The following is a 16936-nucleotide window of genomic DNA, read 5'->3' on the forward strand; positions in this document are numbered from 1 at the left end:
CTGCTACTACGTGCTATTCGGAAATACTCCAAATATCTACTCTACTGTACGAATCTGTTTCACTACTCATAGTTATTCGGATTAGTGTCAAAGCTTGCATCGATGTAACCCTTTACGACGAACTCTTTAACCAGCTCCATAATCGAGAAAAATTCCTTAGTACATTAGTTACTAAGGATAACTTTGACAGATGTTCAGTGATTCAATCCTGGATCACTCTCTGTACCTATTAACAGACTTGTGGCAAGGCACACATCAGGTGCAGTACACAGCATGGCATATTGTAGAGTCTACGACTAAGGCATAGGGGACGACCTTCGTCCTTTCTCTTTCTTTTGCCGTGGTCGGGTTTTGAGTCTTACTCAAATTCACACCATACAACTCAACCAAGAACTCCTTCTTTGCTGATCTATGTTGAACTCCTTCAAAAATTTGTCAAGGCATGCATTTTGTTGAAACTTCTATTAAGCGTTTCGATCTATCTCCATAGATGTTGATGCTCAACGTTCAAGTAGCGCAACCCAGGTATTCCTTTGCAAAACACCTTTCAAACAACCTTTTATGCTTTACAGAAATTCTACATTACTTCTGATCCACAGTATGTCAACCACATATACTTATCAGAAATTCTATAGTGCTCCCGCTCACTTCTTTGGAAATACAAGTTTCTCATAAACCTTGTACAAACCCAAAATCTTTGATCATCTCATCAAAGTGTATATTCCCACTCCGAGATGCTTGTACCAGTCCATTGAAGGATCGCTGGAGTTTGCATACTTGTTAGTATTCTTAGGATTGACAAAACATTCTGATTGTATCACATACAATTTTTAGTCAAGGAAACCGTCGAGGAAACAATGATTTGACTTCCTATGTGCAATATTTCACAAATAATGCATCAAGTACTAACATAATTCCAACAGACTTTTAGCATCGCTATGAGTGAGAAAGTCACATCATAGTCAACTCTTTGATCTTGTCGAAAACATCTTTGCGACAAGTCGAGCTTTTCTCAATAGTGACATATCACCATCATCGTCTGTCTTTCTTTTAAAGATCCATCTTTACTTAATAGTCTTATTACCATCAAGTAGTTTTCCAAAGTCTACACTTTGTTTTATACATGGATCCTCTCTCGGATTTCATGGTTCCAACCATTTGTCAGAATCCGGGCCCACCATTGCTTCTCCATAACTCGTAGGTTCATTGTTGCTCAACAACATGACCTCCAAGACAGGGTTACCGTACCACTCTATAGTAGTACGCGACCTTTGTCGACCTACGAGGTTTGTAGTAACTTGATCCGAAGCTCTAATGATCACTATCATCAGCTTGCACTTCAATTGGTGTAGGCGCCATAGGAACAATTTCCTGCGCCCTGCTACGCACTGGTTGAAGTGACGGTTCAATAACCTCATCAAGTTCCACCACTCTCCCACTCAATTCTTCCGAGAGAAACCTTTCCTCGAGAAAGGATCCGTTTCTAGAAACAAACACTTTGCTTCCGGATCTGAGATAGGAGATGTACCCAACTGTTTTGGATATCCTATGAAGATGCATTTATCCGCTTTGGGTTCGAGCTTATCTGACTGAAACTTTTTCACATAAGTGTTGCAGCCCCAAACTTTTCAAGAAACGACAACTTAGATTTCTCTAAACCTCAGTCTATACTGTGTCATCTCAACAGAACTACGTGGTGCCCTATTTAAAGTGAATGCGGTTGTCTCTAATGCATAACCCGTAAATGATTGCGGTAATTCGATAAGAGACATCATAGTATGCACCAAATCAAATAGGTCGTGGCTATGACGTTCGGACACACCATTAGACCATGGTGTTCTGGGTGGCATGATTGTGAAACAACTTCCACATTGTCTTAACTGTGTACCAAAACTCGCAACTCAGATATTCATCTGTATGATCATATCGTACACAGTTTATCCTCTTGTTACGAGGAACTTCACTCTGAAACAGAATTGAACTTTTTCAATATTTCAGACTTGTGATTCATTAAGTAAATACTCCTCTATCTACTCAAATCGTCATTGAAGTAAGAACATAATGATATCCACTGTGTGCCTCAGCACCCATTGGACTACATACATCAAAATGTATTACTTCCAACAAGTTACTATTTTGTTTCATCTCAATGAAAACAAGGCCTTGCTCATGTGGTATGATTTGCATGTCACCAGTGATTCAAAATCAAGTGAGTATAAAGATCCATCAGCATGGAGCCTCTTCATGCAATTTATACCAACATGACTCAAGCGGTAGTGCCACAACTAAGTGGTATTATCATCATTAACTTGTATCTTTTGGCACCAATATCATGAACATGTGTAAGACTACGATTGAGATTCAATAAACCATTGAAGGTGATTATTCAACCAAATAGAGTAAGCATTATTCTCTTTAAATGAATAACCGTATTGCAATAAACACAATCCTATCATGTTCATGCTTAACGCAAGCACCAAATAACAATTATTTAGGTTCAACACCAATCCCCATGGTAGAGGGAGCATGCGATGTTTGAGCATATCAACCTTGGAAACACTTCCAACACGTATCGTCACCTCGCCTTTAGCTAGTATCTGTTTATTCCGTAGCTTTCATTTCGTGTTACTAATCACTTAGCAACTGAACCGGTATCCAACACCCTCGCGCTACTAGGAGTACTAGTAAAGTACACATGAACATCATGTATATCAAATATACTTCTTTCGATTTTGCCAGCCTTCTTATCTACCAAGCATCTAGGGTAGCTCCACCTCAATGATCGTTCCCCTCATAACAGAAGCACTTAGTCTCGGGTTTGGGTTTAATCTTGGGTCTCTTCATTAGTGCAACAACTGTTTTGCCGTTTCACGAAGTATCCCTTTTAGCCCTTGCCTTTCTTGAAACTTAGTGGTTTTACTAACCATCAACTATTGATGCTCCTTCTTGATTTCTACTTTCGTAGTGTCAAACATTGTGAATCGCTCAAGGATCATTGTATCTATCCTTGATATGTTATAGTTCATCACGAAGCTCTCACAGCTTGGTGGATGTGACTTTGGAGAACCATCACTATCTCATCTCGAAGATGAACTCCCACTTGATTCAGGCGATTGTGGTACTCAGACAATCTAAGCACACGCTCAACTATTGAGCTTTTCTCCTTTACTTTGTGGACAAAGAATCTTGTCAGCTGTCTTATACCTCTTAACAAGGGAACAAGCATGAAATCAAAATTTCATCTCTTTAGAACATCTCTTATGTTCTGTGACGTTTCAAAATGTCTTCAGCGCCTTGCTTCTAATGCCATTAAGTATTTTGCACTAAACTATCGCGTAGTCATCAGAAACGTGTATGTCGGATGTTCACAACATCCACAGACGACGCTCGAGGTGCAGCACACTGAGTGGTGCATTAAGGACATAAGTCTTCTGCGCAGCAACGAGGACAATCCTCAGTTTTACAGACTCAGTCCGCAAAGTTGCTACTATCAAGTTTCAACTAAATTTTCTCTAGGAACATATAAAAACAGTAGATCTATAGCGCAAGCTACATCGTAATTCGCAAAGACCATTAGACTATGTTCATTATAATTAGTTCAATTAATCATATTACTTACGAACTCCCACTCAAAAAGTACATCTCTCTAGTCATTTGAGTGGTACATGATCCAAATCCACTATCTCAAGTCCGATCATCACGTGAGTCGAGGATAGTTTAAGTGGTAAGCATCTCTATGATAATCATATCAACTATACGATTCATGCTCGACCTTTCGGTCTCTTGTGTTCCGAGGCCATGTCTGTACATTCTAGGCTCGTCATGTTTAACCCGAGTGTTCTGCGTGTGCAACTATTTTGCACCCGTTGTATGTGAACGTTGAGTCTATCACACCCGATCATCACGTGGTGTCTCAACACGACGAACTGTAGCAATGGTGCACAGTCGGGGAGAACACAATTTCGTCTTGAAATTTTAGTGAGAGATCACCTCATAATGCTACCGTCGTTCTAAGAAAAATAAGGTGCATAAAGGATTAACATCACATGCAATTCATAAGTGACATGATATGGCCATCATCATGTGCTTCTTGATCTCCATCACCAAAGCACCGGCACGACCTTCTTGTCACCAGCGTCACACCATGATCTCCATCATCATGATCTCCATCAACGTGTCACCATCGGGGTTGTTGTGCTACTCATTATATTACTACTAAAGCTATGTCCTAGCAATATAGTAAACACATCTGCAAGCACAAACGTTAGTTTAAAGACAACCCTATGGCTCTTGCCGGTTGCCGTACGATCGACGTGCAAGTCGGTATTAACTATTACAAGATGATCATCTCATACATACAATATATCACCTCACGTCGTTGGCCATATCACATCACAAGCATACCCTGCAAAAACAAGTTAGACGTCCTCTAATTGTTGTTGCATATTTTACGTGGTTGCCTTGGGTATCTAGTAGGATCGCCTCTTACTTACGCAAACACCACAACGGAGATGTATGAATTGCTATTTAACCTCTCTCCAAGGACCTCCTCGGTCAAATCTGATTCAACTAAAGTTGGAGAAACCAACACTCGCCACTCATCTTTGAGCAATGGGGTTGCTCGTAGCGATGAAACCAGTCTCTCGTAAGCGTACGAGTAATGTCGGTCCGAGCCGCTTCGATCAAACAATACCGCGGAATCAAGAAAAGACTAAGGAGGGCAGCAAATCGCCCATCACCGCCCACAAAAACTTTTGTGTTCTACTCGAGGTAACATCTATGCATGAACCTAGTTCATGATGCCACTGTAGGGGAACGTCGCATGTGAAACAAAAAATTTCCTACACGCACGAAGACCTATCATGGTGATGTCCATCTACGAGAGGGGATTTCCAATCTACGTACCCTTGTAGATCGCATAGCAGGAAGCGTTGAGAAACGCGGTTGATGTAGTGGAACGTCCTCACGTCCCTCGATCCGCCCCACGAACCGTCCCATGAACCGTCCCGCGATCCATCCCACGAACCATCTTGCGATGCGTTGCACGAACCGTCTTGCGATCCATCTCACGATCCGTTCCGATCTAGTGCCGAACAGACGACACCTCCGCGTTCAGCACATGTACAGCTCGATGATGATCTTGGCCTTCCTGATCCAGCAAGAGAGACGGAGAGGTAGAGGAGTTATCCGGCAGCGTGATGGTGCTCCGGAGGTTGGTGATGATCTATCTCAGCAGGGCTCCGTCCGAGCTCCGCAAAAATACGATCTAGAGGAAAAACCGTGGAGGTATGTGGTCGGGCTGCCGTGGCAAAGTTGTCTCAAATCAGCCCTAATACCTCACTATATAGGAGGGAGGGGAGGGACCTTAGCTTGAGGCTCAAGGAGCCCCAAGGGGTCGGCCGAAGTGGGGGGGAGGAGTATTCCTCCTCCAATCCTAGTCCAACTAGGATTGGAAGGTGGAGTCCTTCTCTATTTTCCCACTTCCCCTTTTTTTTGTTTTCTCTTTGATTTTCTTTCTCTCCCGCGCAGGGGCCTTCTTGGGCTTGCCCACCAGCCCACTAAGGGCTGGTGCAGCACCCGTAAGCCTATATCCGGAACATCGAGAACCCATTCGTCACTCCCGGTACATTCCCGGATGCCGAAAACTTTCTTGTAATCAAATGAGGTCATCCTATATATCAATCTTCATCTTCGAACCATTCCGGACACCCTCGTGACTTCCGTGATCTCATCTGGGACTTCGAACAACATTCGGTAACCAACCATATAACTCAAATACACATAAAACAACGCCGAACCTTAAGTGAGCAGACCCTGCGGGTTCGAGAACTATGTAGACATGACCCGAGGGACTCCTCGGCCAATATCCAATAGGGGACCTGGATGCCCATATTGGATCCTACATATTCTACGAAGATCTTATCGTTTGAACCTCAGTGCCAAGGATTCATATAATCCTGTATGTCATTCCCTTTGTCCTTCGGTATGTTACTTGCCCGAGATTCGATCGTCAGTATCCGTATACCTATTTCAAACTCGTTTACCGGCAAGTCTCTTTACTCGTTCGGTAATACAAGATCCCTTGACTTACACTAAGTCACATTTCTTGCAAGGCTTGTGTATGATGTTGTATTACCGAGTGGGCCCCGACATACCTCTCCGTCACACGGGGTGACAAATCCCAGTCTTGATCCATACTAACTCAACGAACACCTTCGGAGATACCATTAGAGCATCTATCGGGGGGATAACCCCGGGGTAGGCTCATCAAGCCTGTTCCTAAATTTCCGGCCCAAAGGACATGAACGTATACAGCTTCCCAAGGCCGAAGTCTTCTGGCCGGCTAGGCAGCGCCTACCGGCTAGAGGATAAGGCGGCCATCCCTCTGGCCGGCCAAGCAACCCCCGCCGGCTAGAGTCAAAGCGGCTACCTCTTCTGAGCCGGCTTGGGCCCGCCAGCCCGGCTAGGAATGAGGCGACCGCACACAAGCCGGCTAGCCAAGCAGGCTAGCCGGCCGAAGATCACAAGTCACATCAGATCATAGGTCAGGATAAGACCTTACGATTAAAGGTAGCTACGCGTCAGCGAAGGTCTGGATCGGGGCGCCCGGCAGGTACGAGTGTCGGTGGCCACGCCGCTTACCTACCCTGGCTCTGATCCATCACCTAGCCTAGTGTCGGACCGTCACACTCCCACTCCATTACTGCATTTGGTGTGGGGAATAGTGGAGGCGGCCGTACTACCTGCCCATGATGAATCTCGCGGGGCGACACTTGATGTACAACGCGTGCTCAGCGTCAACCTTACGCGAGAGCCTCATTGGCCAGCCGGCGGGTCCCACTGCCAATCGGGACCATGCAGCTGGCGGGTCCCTCAAGCAACAAGACAAGACTCTAGTGGGCCTCTGGGTCCCACACTTGTACCCTTTATCCATATTGTAGGCCGGCGGGTTCGTCTATAAAACCCCCCGGGTCGCCCTCCATGCAAGGGGGCCGATTATTCCATAGTCACACAACACTACACGCTCACCAAACACAGAGAGAGAGGCAGAGACGAGCCGACTGCTCCCCTCTTCCTCCTCCCAACACAGCTCCAGGAGCAACATTTTACTCTATTCATACACATCAAACACTCCGGCAGGATTAGGGGTGTTATCTCTACGGAGAGTCCTGAACCTGGTTACATCGTGCGTCCCATGCGTGTACCAACCTCGTTCCCAGCGTCCACCTTTGTCCCATCGGTTCTCACCAACTTTAGCCTACCTATGGCATATGTTGTGAGTATACACCGACATTTGGCACCCACCATGGGGCCGGTCGGGACATCGGCTGGCTTTACGCGCTGGGCGGGGCCCCCCACCTAAACCACCGGATGCATCGCGTCTGGATCAGTTTGCATGCCCGTGGGGCCCGCTTTCGACGAGGCAACACCCATGATGATCGACGTCCCCGTCCATCATGCGGATTCAGACGAAGATTCTTATGACGAGGTGCTCCCTAGCGTCGTCGTTGCTGCTATGGAGAACCTCAGCGTTCTCTTCAGCGACCTATGTCTCAACGATGGTCCGCGCTACTTCGGCGAGGACTTCGACTTTGAGGCGCTCTGCACCAGCTTCAGCAGGCTCTCTATCGCTGAGATGCCTGCCCACGACGTATATCCAAGCAACGTCCTCATCATTGACGGCCCTCCGCCATCGGTGGGGTTCTTTACCCCATACCACGTTGCTGCTGTTTCCAACACCGTGGAAGTGATAGTTATCGGCGCCGCCACCAGCACAACTCCTGGCAAGGCCTCATCAGGTGCTGGTGAGCTCGCCGCTGCCCCCGCCGATACTCTTCGGGACGCCATTGCCGGCCTGAAGACACCCGTCACTGCTTCTGGAAACCCTGCTGACGCTCGGGACTCGCTGGAGGAGGCTCGCAAGCGTATCCTGGAGGAGGGCATCGCTGTAGCTTCGGCGAAACGTCGGTTGGAGGCTATGCAGCGCGAGTATAACTCCGCATACAACCTTACTCCGATTACCAAGGCCCCTAGCCGGCTTGGATCTGTCCGCAGCCGTGGTCGGTTCATCGCCGAAGTCCTAGGCGGCGATCTGCCCATCTACGAGACTCTTGTGGCCAACATGCGAGCGGCGCAGGCAGCCATGGAGGAGATGGCGAGCCTGGAAGGTGAGGAGCGCGCTTTCCAGGAGAAGCGGGTCAAGGATCTCCTTGACGCCGCCAACCAGCAACACGCTCGGCTTGACCCCAGTCAGGCTCAATCGGAGTCCCCGGGACCCAACTCCGGGGCGCGCTGCAACCCTAGCGGTCAGCATCATGCAGAAGGATCTTCCTCGCATCGCCCTTCCGGCCGGAGGGGCAAGGGAAGCCAAGACCGGTGCTCTCAGCACTAGGGCGAGCACACTTCGGGCTTGCGTCGTGGAGGCGACGAGGGCGATTCGGAGTGTGAGATTCTTCCCCCGCGAAGAACTCACATCTCTGGTTCGCGAGGCGCCTCCCCTCTCGCCACTCGGGGTAGCGCTCATGTCACCCAGGATGATCGGGACGCTCGCAGACGTCTCATCGTCCTGGCCCAGTCAGCCCTCCTAGAGGAAGGCAGTCCCGTCGGTCCGGCCTGCTTCGGCCCCCGGATCCGAGGGGAGCCGTTCCCCCGAGGTTTCACCTTACCTCGGGACACGCCAAATACAATGGCACGGCCAAGCCGGAAGACTGGCTGATTGACTACACCACGGCCGTTGGCATTGCCAGGGGCAACAAGCGCGTAGCAGTCCGCTACGTGCCACTCATGTTGACCGGCTCAAGCCGAACTTGGCTTAACAGCCTCCCGGCCGGCAGTGTCAACTCGTGGGTGCACTTCGAGGAGGCGTTCGTCCGCAACTTCACTCGCACCTACAAGCGCCCTGGCCGGCCCCGCGAGCTGGCCATGTGCATCCAGAAGGCCGACAAACCCCTTCGCGACTACGTCACCCGGTGGACTGAGCTCCGTAACTCCTGCGAGGGGGTGCATGAGGTACAAGCCATCCAGTACTTCATTGACGGTTGCCGAGATGACACCCTCCTCAAGCACAAGCTCATGTGCTCCGAGCCCACCTCTCTGGCGGTGCTCATGGCCAAGGCGGACAAATACGCCACGGCCGACTCTGCAATGCGCGTCAAGGTGACTGCCTCGGACAAGGTTGTACCTACGCCGGTTAGTCCCAAGCCGGCTGGGGACAACCGAGGCGGCCATAACAACTACAAGCGCAAGGCGGATCAGATGGATCCTCGCTCCAACAACAAGTTGGTGGCCAGCGTCGAGGGCGAAACATCGGCTCCCCAAGCCGGCCCTCCACGAAAGCGTCCTAATAGAAGCAACACCAACTGGCTGCCCAAGCAGTCCTTCGAGCAGCTGCTCGACGCCCCCTGCAAGATACATTCTGGGGCGCAGCCGTCTTCCCACACCCTTTGACACTGCAAATTTGCACGCCGGCTGTCGCAAGGGGATGGCCTGTCGGCTCCTCCATGTGCGCAGGCGGCCCCTCGTGCACCGGCTCCCAACCACGCTCTGGCTCCGCCGCCGCCGCCTCCCAACGACGGCCACCACCAAGACGACTACCCTCATAAAGACGGAGCGTTCGTCGTCTTCACCAGTGAAGGCGACGACAAGCACAGTCTGCGCCAGAGGTAGAGCGAGGTAAATGCCACTGTCCCCCCGGTTCCCCAGTACATGCATTGGTCCGACAAACCAATCACATGGAGCCGGGTGGACCATCCTGCGGTGATGCCCAACCCGGGGTCATACACACTCATCCTCGACCCCACCCTCGCCTCCAAGAGGCTCACCTGCCGATTCTCCCGGGTGTTGGTTGACGGCGGCAGCAGCATCAACATCCTCTACCTCGACACTCTCCTCAAGCTCGGACTCAAGGAGACGAACGTCCTACCGACCAGTACTGTCTTCCATGGCATTATGCCTGGGCAGTCCTGCTCGCCCATTGGCAAGATCTAGCTGGACGCCCTCTTCAGCGACAAAGCCCACTTCTGCCAAGAGTCCATATGGTTCGAGGTAGTGGATCTCAGTAGCCCTTATCACGCGCTGTTAGGAAGACCGGCTCTGGCCAAGTTTATGGCTATTCCGCATGACGCCTACCTGAAGATGAAGATGTCGGGTCCCAAGGACATCATTACTGTTGTTGGAGACTACAAGAAGTCGCTCAAGTGTGCTCAAGATAGCAGCCGCCTCGCTGACGCCTTGGTGATTGCCGAGGAGAAGCGGCAGATCGACCGGCTCGTGGCCCAGGCTCCTGAGCAGCCGGCGATTCCTTCTCCTCCGTCCCAATCGGCCGGTAACAGCTCTTTCAAGCCGGCTAAAGAGACCAAGAAGGTCCCACTCGACCCTGCCAACCCAATGCACTGCGTCACCATCGAGGCTGGCCTCAGCTCCATATAGGAAGGCGAGCTCGTCGACTTCCTCCGTGAGAATCGGGACATCTTTGCATGGTCCCCCAAGGACATGCTGGGTGTTCCGAGGAAGTACGCTGAGCACAAACTTCCCGTGCAACCGGATGCAAATCCGGTGAAACAACCCTTGCGCTGCTTCGCCGAGGGGAAGCGATGCACGATCAGAGAAGAGATCACCCGACTCCTTGCAGCCGGCTTCATCATGGAGGTTTTCCACCCGGACTGGCTGGCTAATCAAGTCCTGGTGCTGAAGAAGAACAACACATGGCGAATGTGTATTGACTACACTAGCCTGAATAAGGCCTGTCCGAAAGACCCTTTCGCGTTGCCTAGGATAGATCAAGTGATCGACTCCACTGCAGGCTACGAACTGCTGTCGATCCTGGATGCCTATTTGGGCTACCATGAAATCAAGCTGGATCCAGCTGATCGCCTGAAGACCTCCTTCATCATGCCCTTCGGGGCCTACTGCTACACCACCATGACGTTCGGTCTGAAGAACGCAGGTACGACGTTCCAACGCTGCATGCAGTAGTGCCTACTGCCGCAGATCAGCAGAAATATCCATGTCTATGTGGATGACATCATCATCAAGACGAAGCAGCACTTCAGCCTCCTCGACGACCTGCGGGAGACGTTCGCCAATCTACGCTAGTACAAGATCCGGCTCAACCCGGAGAACTGGGTCTTCGGGGTTCCAGGCGGCAAAATCTTGGGGTTCTTCGTGTCCGCCCGCGGTATCGAGGCGAACCCCGAGAAGATCGGCACCATCGAGCGGATGGTGCGGCCGACTCGAATCCTCGACGTCCAGAAGTTCGCCGGCTGCTTGGCGTCCCTTAGCCGGTTCGTGAGCCGGTTTGGCGAGAAGGCCCTTCCACTCTACCAGCTCATGAAGAAGACAACGAAGTTCGAGTGGAACGACCAGGCCGATGAAGCCTTCCACGACCTCAAGCGGGTAATCTCAAGCCTGCCAATCTTGGCAGCGCCCTCTGAAAGGGAACCCATACTCATATACATTGCGGCGACCACTCACATGGTTAGCGTAGTGTTGGTAGTTCAGCGTAAAGAGGAGGGAAAGGCCCTGCCAGTGCAGCGCCCTGTCTATTACCTTAGCGAGGTCTTGTCCGCCTCTAAGCAGAAGTATCCACATTATCAAAAAAATGTGTTATGGTGTTTACCTTGCTGCAAAGAAGTTGAAGCAATACTTCCAAGAGCATGCCATCACTGTGGTGAGCACTGCTCCACTTTCAGAGATCATGGGCAACCGTGATGCCACGGGCAGGATTGCCAAATGGTCCATCGCCATGGCAGACCATGATATTCGGTACAAGCCTCACACTGCCATCAAATCTAAGGTGGTGGCCAACTTCTTAGTCGACTGGGCTGAGACCCAGTTTGAGCCACCGCCTCCAGACTCCACACATTGGCGCATGCACTTCGATGGCTCGAAGAGGCGGACAGGACTAGGAGCCGGCATCGTCCTGACGTCTCCGAAAGGGGACCTGCTCAAGTACGCTCTCGAGATCCATTTCGCCGCCTCCAACAACGTCGCCGAGTACGAAGCACTGGCTTATGGCCTCCGGCTCGCCAAGGAGATCGGCATCCGGCGGCTCATATGCTTCGGCGATTCAGACTTAGTGGTGCAGCAGGTCTCTGGCGAATGGGACGCTAGGGACACCAACATGGCAAGCTACCGCTTCCTCATTCAGCAGTTCAGCGGCCCTTTCGAGGGCTGTGAGTTTCACCATGTTCCCAAGGCAGAAAATGAGGCGGCCGATACACTGGCGAAGATCGGCTCCACGAGACAGGCCATTCCAGCCGGCGTCTCCCTCGAGCAACTCCATAAGCCGTCTATCAAGCCGTCTCCCGAGTCGGCATCGATCTTTGTGCCGGCTGACTCTATGGTGCAAGCGCCGTCGGATCTGTCAGCTACGCCGGCTGCGGTTCCCATGCCGGCTGCGCCGACTACGCCGACTCCAAAAGCGGCATCGGCTGAATCCACGGTGCAAGCACCGTCGGTTCCACCAACTACGCCGGCTGCAGTTCCTATGCCGGCTCTATTGGTCCCACCGACTCCAACGGCGGCACCAGCTACGACAACAACCCCGGCTCTGCTTGGACTCGAATCCTCCCAGTGGGTCTACGTCATGGAGGTAGACGGGGAGCCGGCTGCCACGGCAGCACCAGAGACACCTTGTCTCGAGCCCACAACCGCGGCACCATCAAGCTTGGGGGCTGCAGAAGCCCCCAATAGTCAAGACGAAGCGGAGGCGACCCTTGTGTCGGCTCCATCATGGGCTCAAACTATTCTGGCCTTCCTTCTTCGCGGCGAACTTCCTCAGAACGAGGCGAAGGCGAGACAGATCCAGTGCAGGTCCGCCGCCTACACCATCATCAATCGCGAACTGGTACAACGCAGCGTGATCGGCGTGTTCCAACGCTGCGTCGAATCAGAAAAGGGACAGGAGATCCTCAGAGACATCCACTAGGGGGAGTGTGGGCATCACGCCGCCTCCAGAACCCTGGTGGCCAAAGCAATCCGCCATGGATTTTACTGGCCCACGGCCCTCGAGGAGGCCGTGGATCTGGTCGACAAGTGCGAAGGTTGCCAACGCTTTAGCATGCAGAGCCACATGCCGCCTTCGGCCCTCAAAACCATTCCCCTGTAATGTCCATTCGCCGTCTGGGGCCTGGACATGGTAGGGCCATTCAAGACGGCTCTAGGTGGGATGACACATCTTTTGGTGGCCGTCGACAAGTTCACCAAGTGGATCAAAGCCAGACCTATCAAAAAGCTTGACGACCCCACCGCTGTCAAGTTCATTACAAACATCTCTGTCCGATATGGCGTTCCCCACAGCATCATCACCGACAACGGCACCAATTTCGCCAAGGGTGCTCTAGCGCTCTACTGTTCCAAGGTAGGCATCCGGCTTGACTTGGCATCAGTGGCACACCCTCAGTCGAACGGCCAAGCAGAGAGGGCCAACGACCAGATTCTGGCCGGCATCAAGCCAAGACTGGTGGCACCACTGGTGAGATCAGCCGACTGTTGGATTGAAGAACTGCCAGCTGTGCTATGGAGCCTCCGCACCACTACCAACCGGTCGACCGGCTTCACTCCATTGTTTCTGGTATATAGGTCCGAGGCTATTATTTCCACGGATATTGAGTTCGACTCGCCTCGGGTCACCCTATACACAGAAACGAAGGCGAAGGAGGCAAGAGAAGACGGTGTGGATCTCCTCGAAGAAGCAAGGGACTTGTCCTTGAGCCGGATGGCCATCTATCAACAGAAGCTGAGATACTACCACAACAAAAAGATCAAGCCTCTCTCTTTCAGGGAGGGAGACTTGGTCCTCGGAAGAATCCAGCACACTGCCGGCCAGCACAAGCTCTCATCCCCATGGGAGGGACCCTTCATCATCAGTAGGGCGTTGCACAACAACGCTTACTACTTGATCGACGCCCAAAAGCCAAGGAAGCGCAAGAGGGACGACTTCGGCCAAGAAACGGAACGTCCATGGAACGCGGCGTTGCTTTGCCCATTCTATTGCTAAAAGGGCAAGAATCAAGCACGGGAAAGAGCATGCACATGTATCTTTCTCCCTTTCAAGGATCAACAACAAATGCAATAAAAAGAGCATGCTTCATGTTTCTTTTTATTGAGAGTTTTCACTCAGTGTACGCCCTCTCGCTGGCTTCAATAAGCTCGGGGGCTACACCGCGTACACCTCTTGCTAGCTTTATCAAGCTTGGAGGCTACGCAGCGCACACCCCTTGCTGGCTTTAACAAGCTCGGGGGCTCGCTAGCCGCTCGAACGCCTTCCCTATTGTAAAAGAACACATAGTGTACTGGCTGATCCCTGGTCACCTCGTACGAGCCTCCGGGTTGGCTCCGGCCGCCCGGTTTGCGAGGTGACGCCGGGTCAGGTCAGATACATGCAAAGTTCGGCTACAAAGGGTCGCCGGCTCGGGCTGGCTCGATCATATATACGATCTCATTCAAGCCGCCTCTGTTGGCTTATGTTTTGTTCTTTAAGTCTTGATGGCCTCGAAAAAGGTGTCAACCAGGAATCAAAAGACAAGAATATAAGACAACACGCTTAGCAATACGAATATAATGCTGAATATATACATTCAGAAAAGCATTGGCCCACGGCCCATGTTCATTACATCCCTCCGAGGGTAGACCAAGACACACAGGTCACTGGCTACAGGGCTGTGGCCTCATCGGTCGCCCCGGCCGCTGCTCCTGATGTGGTAGCATCACCATCTTCGGCTGCTCCCGAGGCGGTTGCACCGTCTCCTTCGCGAGGACTCCCGGCTCCGTCCGCACCGGAGTCGGCGTACGCCGCACTGCTAGAGGCGGCAGCAGATTCCATAGCTCGGGCCGCCTCGTCGGAGCTGCCGTCAGAGTCATAGGGCTGAAGGTCGTGCAGTTCTTCAGCGATGACACCGCCATCTTCACCCCGCTCCAAAACGAAGTCATCCCAGGGTGCGTACTCGGCGATGTCGCTGGCCCTCACACGAAGCGCCTCCTCCATGCCTTGTAGCTCCGCCTCCGAGCCATCACGCTGGGCGGCAAGCTTGCCCAAGTCCGGGTTCCAATACCAGGACATGGCCAAGCGCAGGGCCATGGAAGTCCCAGCCCGCGCGGCAAAGGCGCGCCAGGCATCCAGGTGTTCTCCGCCTAGTGCAAGCCAGCGGGCGAGCCGGCTCATTGATGCCGGCTCCACGCCTTCCGACCACAAGTCCGCCACCATCGACGAGCCTCAGATCTGGAGCTGAGCCACAGACTCACCCAGGGCGTGCAGGTGGGCCTGAAGGCCCACCCCGATCTCGTCCACGCTCCAACAGGAGGTAGTGTCTACCTCCTGCCCGGCCGCGCAGCGCTCCTCGCGGCTCACCTCGACGGCGGTGTCGGACGCGATCTGGGTCTCAGGAAAGAGACCTGGAATGGCAGCATTCAGGACGTAAGAACACAGCAAAAAGAGGAGACGACCAAAAAGACCAAAAACAAGACAAGGAAGAGAGACTCACGACGGAAGGCCCCATCGGTCTCATGGAAGCTCTCGAGCACCTCGCGCTCCCGCACCTTATTCGCATGAGCAAGGCGGGCAACCTCCTCCTGGAGAGTCGCCGCAGACTCCAAGGCCTTGGCCAGCTGCGTTTGCTTCAGGACAAGAGCCTCCTCCTTCTCCCTCAAGGCGGCGTCCTTGAGGTCCATCTCCTTGAGATGAAGCGACGCGAGGCGGTCCACGTCGGCGGAGTAGGAGGCCTCCTTCTCCTGCAGCGTAGCATGTAGTCGCTCCAGCTCGACCCGGCTGGCCGCCTCGAGCTCCTTCTTCTCCGTCTGAAGAAGGACCAGCTGCTCGTGGAGCTGGTTGCCGGCGTTAACCAGCCCGATTCTCGGGGGATACACCCAGTGGGTGCGCTATCGCGCCCCCACTGAAAAAACAATGCAGGTAAAAGGACCTCCAAGAGATTCGAACCGGTCGACGATTGACCGGCCCGATTCCCGGGGGCTACACCCAGTGGGTGCGCTGTCGCGACCCCACTAATCCAAAAGGAAGGGAAAAGTGCAAAAAGCCAAAGAGGAAACACCTACCTGGGTGCGGGCCTCCAGGCGCTCCATGTCGCCGCACACCACGTGTGCCGACTGCTCCACCTTGGACCGGCTGCTGGTAAACATCGACACCAGCTCCAGGACGTCGGAAAGCGCGGTGCCGGCGGGCAGTCGTAGGCGGGCCAGGTTGGCCGCCCGCCATGTCTTCATGGGCCGGCTCCCAGCCCGGCCTCCAGCTCCTGACGCAACAGGGCCGTGCTGGGGAATGATGATGGCACCGGCTCCTGTTGCCGGCTCAGCGGCCGGCTCTGGCACCATCCCGGCTGGCATTATCTCTTGTGCGGGAGGCGGATGGGCCGCATCCGGCGCATCCATGGTCGCCCCTGGGGCGTCAGGGGCCGTGTCCGGCGCAGCTAGGTCCAGCTCCGGCGCGTCGGGTGCCGCCTCGGCCCTGGGGGAGTCAGGGACCGTTTCCAGGTCCACCTGTGCCGAGGCTTCCGGCCCTGAAGGCTGGGCCCCCTCAGCCCTTGGGGCCAGCCTTGAAGTGGCCTCGCGAGCTAGCTCCTCCGCACGAGCATGTGCGGAGGGGTCATGTCTAGCCTTCGCACACTTCTCCACCGGCCTCTCGACCCGGCTGGGGCGAGGCTGGCCCACGACGGCCTTCCCTGCAGCCGTGTCCCACCGGCGCTTGGACTCTGTCTCAAGCTCCCTCTGGGCAGCATCGGCTGCTGCCCAGCCAGCCCGCTCGGCTGCGGAGGCGGTGTCTTCTTCCACATCCTCCACCTCCCTGTTAAGCAAGGCTCCTAAGGAACAAAGCTCCTCGCAAGAAAAACGAAGAAAAGGGGGAGGAAATCTTACCCCGCTACCACACAGACGTGCCTCTGGCCGGCACCGCGGCGTCTCTTCGTGCCGCGTGCTAGCTATCCGG

The 16936-nt window shown here is 53.1% G+C and overlaps 1 pseudogene; it reads right to left on the reverse strand.

The window, feature by feature from the left end:
* Positions 1–16383, reverse strand: part of LOC123396890 — a 54106-nt pseudogene extending 37723 nt beyond the window's left edge.
* Between the last annotated feature and the right edge of the window lie 553 nt (positions 16384–16936).

Source organism: Hordeum vulgare, chromosome 5H (genome assembly GCF_904849725.1).
Source record: "Hordeum vulgare subsp. vulgare chromosome 5H, MorexV3_pseudomolecules_assembly, whole genome shotgun sequence".
NCBI lineage: Eukaryota > Viridiplantae > Streptophyta > Magnoliopsida > Poales > Poaceae > Hordeum > Hordeum vulgare.